Raw genomic sequence first — 5,825 nt, forward strand, 5'->3', positions numbered from 1 at the left:
GGTTTTCCCCAACAGTAAAAGTGTTCCTTGTGCATTCCTCTTTGTTGGGTTTGCTTCTGGGTGTTGTGGAATTCAATGACCTTAGGGATAATTTGCAAAATAAATACTGTTTGTTCAGAAGCTTATCTAATGCTTGCTAAAGGGCTCTGTAGTCCTCTTAAAGGTGCTTGAATTACTTGTTCTGCTTTGTTCAGCATTTTGCACAGTGTGGAATCTGAGTAAAGCTATTAGAGGGAATTGCCATACAAATGGCAAAGTCACTGAGATGAGAGAGGGTAACAAAGAGTAGTGGGATGTGAATGGGGGAAGCATGAAAATAATATTTGTAGTACTCAGTGGTACTGCAGCTCAACTGAGATACAATAAGTGTTTGTGGGCTGAATGTAATGAAGTCAAATATTCTGATTTAAATGGTGTTCATGATGTAACCATAGGTTGATCAAATTCTGTTTTGAAGTTGTTGTGGTCTGTAAAATATGCATGTAACTCCTGAACTGACATCATGAGTCCTTGGATTGTAAAGTCTCTATTTGTCTGTAGCATTTCCTGATTATGTAGTAGGTCTTATTTTTCATACGTTTTATGCACTATTTTGAGCTTTCCCCCAGTTAATCCAATCAATATCCTTCCAATCTACAGAAAAAGGAGGTTTTAGTGTGCTGGCTTCCTCTGTTTGACATTGGAGTCATTAATAAATTAGACCTGTATTGCAGATACTCACTAGTAAGATAAGGAAATGATTTTAAGTGTTCCAACAGTTTCTGCTTAAAAATCAGAATACGATGCCAAGTGGCATCTTGTGTCATTTGCTGCCAAATATCATTTTGCCTCACAGAATTTGAATCCAATCAAGTGGTGTGAAAGCAAAATTAAAAATCGGCCTACTGCTGTTACTTAGAAGTTTTCAAGTGCACTTGGAAAACTGAGATCGATGGAAACCTTTACTGAAATACCAAATTAAAAATAGGGATTATCTCACTAATTTAAAAACTAATTTAAAATCAGCGATCTGCAGCAGGGATTCCTGTTCCATGGAGGACTTTCAAAGTTCACTTCATATGGCTTCTGGTGAAGTTTTTGCACTTGGGATTCTGAAAAATGGGAGTGCTTGTAGAAGAGTCTTCCATGTTTATAAATACAGTAATACAAATTGGAGAGCTGGGTACAATTTCAACTTGTTTTCTTCCTTTACAAGTCCAGATGAAAGGATTAAATGCCCTTAGAAATATTAGGTAGATACTCTAAAACCTCCCCAAATTAACTTGCATTTGGTAATGACAAATACTGGTGTATATACATAAAAATTATTCTATACCTAATGGTATCACTGTCCAATCAAATCCTTTGTGTGGGAACTAAAATATTTCTGTAAGGTACAGATAGCTATGAACTGGTGAATCTGAGGCTGCCCTGGAACATCTCCACGTGGACATCCAAGTGAGACTTTGGTGTGTAAGTCTGTGAGCAGTGACCATTGCTGTCACATTGTGCAGAAAAGAACAATGTCTTAGCTTCATGTAGGAATTGGTGAGTTTAACAGTCAAGTGTGTGCCAGAAGGATGGGACAGTTTGCCTTTGGGGCTGGGCCAGCAGGGGGAAGATGCCAGTGAGTGAACTCATTTCCTGTGAAATGAGGTTTTGTCTGCTGCCTGGGGAGTGCAACCCTTGGTGCTTGTTCTGTTTGATCAGTGCTGCTGGTGGATGGAGGTATCAGACCTCAGTGCTGAAAACAGAGCAACTCTCAACAAAATCAAAAATGGTGTTCAGTTCATGCCAGGAAAATGTTGTGCTTCCCAGGGCAGAATTCCTTACAGAAGGGAGATTACCACTATATTAGTTTCATAGTTTTTTCAAGAGACAGAGTTATTAGAAGGCCATGAGCATTTTTAAACTATGCCACTTCATTGCCTAGCTGTGCATGCTGGGAAAAAAAAGGAAAATTTAAGAGCTTGCAATTTGTTCCTAGCTAGTTACATGACCTTAATATGTGTTCTGTGGGTAAAGCACAAGCACATGTCTTTTTCTGTGTTGTGAAAAGGTGTGCATGGGATGGCTTTCTGCAAGGTAAAACATGCCCTGAAGTTCACCTTCCTGTGCCCTATTCTATTTTTGTTGAGTAGTCCTTGAACTAGAACTCCTGAATGTCTTTGCTAATCAAGAGCCAGATAACCCCAAGGGAGGTGGGGCATTGCAGGGACCTCACACCTCATCCTGCACATGACACTTGTTCTAAGAGTATCTCTGGATGTCAGTCACTCCCTTTTGTCTGCCCTCTCTCCCCACCATGGCTTTCAGTGATGAAACAGTCTTGAAATACACCCAAGTGTGACTAAAGCTCAGATCAGAAGGGAGTAGCCATGGAATAAAAAGCCAGTTAAAATTGGGTGTATCTGTACATCTCCTAACTCTGCGCAGTTCAAAAGCCTCTTTCTACGTTATGGAAAATTGATTAAATGCTTAGTCCACCTGTCTCCCACATTTCTTCTTTCAGTTCTTTCTATTTTTGCTCTTGATTCTCCTGTGGAAATGTGTGTTTTATCAAAATGCCTTCAACTTTGTCCATTGATGAACCAGTATTAGAAATAACCTTTAGGAAAAAGAAAAATTTGCTATTACATACAAGTAATTTAGATAATAGCTTCTCATACTAGTTAACTAAACTACATTATTCAAAAACAAATACAAAATTTTGATGAAGGCAAAAGGAATTGCTGCAAAATTTGGCGTAAACATTATAATTTCTTAACAGAGGAGATGTGGAGTTTCTTTGGTTTTTGCTTGATATGTAAATGTGAAGTGGATATATCACATGTGAATGTTTTTGCAGTGTGGTGACTGGCTGGTTTCTAATTTATTTTCAGATTTATATGCTAGTTTCTTTTATTAATACTGGGTTTTCCTTTTGACTTGGAAGGCTACTTCTTTTACTTGTTTGCATCTATTCCCAGAAGAGCCCTGTAATATACTGAGTAGAGCATCAAGAGGATGCAGATCAAATGCCCTTTGAAAATGAGCATTTGGGGTTTTTTTTTTTTTGAGTAGTGGTAATTACATTTCAGGCAGAGTTTCATTTCCTGCCCGTACCATGTAGCAATATTGTGTTTTCATGCTCTGCCACTTGTTTTGTTCTTTATTACTTTTCTATTTATGATAGTAACTTAGAAAACGTTTTATCTGAATAGGAACAGCCTATCAAGGACAAAAGCCAGCAGATTTCACAGTATCGCACTCTGTGTACAGGAGTTGATCTTACTGCTGCCACTGCTGCATTCCACACTGCTCTGATGGTGGGAAATGAGCCTTTCTTAATGGTGATGTTTGACTGGCAAAAGCAGAGGGGGCACCAGTGGCTCATCAGAAAATGACACCATCAGAACCCAGTGAGCAGACGCACAAGAGGTGCCAGAGCTTTTGGGAGCAATGTGTGAACACCAGCACCTCTGATCAGCGTTTGCATTCCCTGTTCATTGCAGACACTCTTTAAAATGCCATTTGCATTGATGATGGTATAATTGACATGGCTCCCTAAGGAGCTGTGAGGATTGTAGGAAGCTTAAATCTCAGGAAAAGTCATCTGTTCTTGGGACTCTTTTATAGTCTGACATCTCATTGCTGGCAGGTTTTGCTTTGTTGTATGTTATGATTCTATTAATAAAGAGCCATCAGTATTATGGCTCTTCTCAGGTTCCCAGCAGTATTTTTGTTAAATCTAATTGAACATTAACTTGATAATTAGCATTACCATTTCATTCTATTGGATAATTGACTGCATATTTCTTTCTTGAATGGCTTTTCTGGAAGATAGAGTGAAATAAACTTTTATAATGAAATTATTAACTTATTTAAGGTTTCATTATTTCAGCAGTAAAAGTAGTAGGATAGGCAGTAGAAATTCTGTATTTGGTTTCCAGAGCTCCAAAGGCTAGGGATAATGCAAGTACAAATCAATGATTAATAACTACAGAACTAAGGAACTTAAAATGTTAAAGGGATTTGGGAATGAATATGTGATTTGTGTGTCCACATGTTTTCTATTTAGTGAAAATATCTTGGTAATGAAAGTGGTATCAGAAGGAGTAGGAGAGGTGCTGACTTAATCTGTAGCATGGAAGTATGGTTGCTTGTCTTTGGAAACAAAAACTTTCATTTGAATTCAGTAGAAGATAGTGGATGAAGTTCTGATTTGATACTTAAGTGCAAATTTGCTGTAATTTCACTGAAGGCTTAACTTAAACCTACACTAAACCACCACCAAAAATTGCCTTACACTTAGTCCAATTTTTTTTAACCTGTAATTCAGGTGAAGCCCCTTGCTCTCAAAGGAGGTACTGTCTGTTAAGTTAAGCTCTTTCACATGGACATTGGAATATTGGTAATTTTAGGTACTCCAAAGAGAAATTGCAGTGGTGAACAGTTTTGAGTGCTTATTTTATGCAAAGTTTGGATTGCAATTCTTGAACAGCAAAGGATTTCAGTTTAAATTTCATAAATTTCAGCTTTTTGTGTGGATAAAATGTTTGAAAACAGTCAGTAATTATGTTTAGCAAGCATTTATCTTAAGTGTGTTCAAGACACAAACCAACCACACATCAAATTATGGACAGGAGAAGGGGAGGAAGCTCTCTAAGTGATTTTTTTTTTTTTGTGCAAGTTTTCAAGTTTCTCATGGATTTTGTCCTGAATTCCCAGTATTTTATGTTAATTATGTCAGTTAATTAATTATTGAAGATTTAGAAGTGCCTGCACAGAGTAGAGGCTGACAAAGGATTTCCTTTTCTGAATCTGTAAATGAGGAAGTAGGAAGACAGCATTAGATGTGTGGAAAGAAAAGTGGAAAAATTTGGAGTAGCTAGTGTTAAGGGAGATGCAGTTTATGACACAAAAGCCTTGACAATTCACTCTCAGAGGATGATTTTTTTTTTTTGAGAATCAAAAGAAACACACCAGTGCCTTTTTGTAGGTTGAATACTGACTGATGCACCATTGGAAAAGAAGATTGAGGCTGGAGGTGTAACATGAACAGTTCAGGCACCTTACAAAGGTTGTCTGACACATGGCCAAGGCAAGAACAAAGTCAGGCTGCCACACTGGTACTTCCCTTTTCCTTCTCTCTCACTGGCTTGCACTGTACCCTTATTTGTCTGGAAATTAATTTCATGTGTCATCTACCAACCAGTGCAAGACCTCTACAGAAACACAGTGTGGTGTGTGAAATTATTTAATATTGGTGTTTCAAATCTAGATTTGAAGCACCAATATTAAATCATTGCCCTCTTTACTAGATCTTTCTTCATTTAAATACTTTTGAATCATTTTACACTGTCATAGGCTAAAGGAGATAGTCAAGAATGGGGAGCTTGATTTTGTTTATTTGTACTTTTGGAAAAGACTGAATAGTCAAGGGTATTAAAAAAGATGCCTTTCTATAATTTTTCATCTTCTAACTTGTGAATTACACAATAAATGTGAATCATTGCAGTGATCCATGGCATGTTGCCTCTTGTCATTTTTCAAGCAACTGCTGCTATTTGCAATTGTAATTCTCTTTTTGCATCTTGCCCTACATTTTCAAGGAGCTGGTGCTGAAGAGAATGACCCTCAGACTGTTAGTTATTTATCACAAAACATTTACCAATGGTGGCATCTTTGTAACTTGATCAAAGTGTAGCTCTGGTAATTTCATTTCCCTTGTCTCAGGTATCTGTATAATTGCCTGGAATTATATTTTTCATGTCTCCCCTTATTGCCTGTTGAGCAGTGGCTGTATGGCACCCCAGCTGAAGAATGGGATACGAGGGGAATGAAGTGTTCCTGATGTTTCTCCA

Source organism: Agelaius tricolor, unplaced genomic scaffold (assembly GCF_023055355.1).
Source record: "Agelaius tricolor isolate 1412-34295 unplaced genomic scaffold, bAgeTri1.0.p SCAF_18, whole genome shotgun sequence".
Classification (NCBI taxonomy): domain Eukaryota; kingdom Metazoa; phylum Chordata; class Aves; order Passeriformes; family Icteridae; genus Agelaius; species Agelaius tricolor.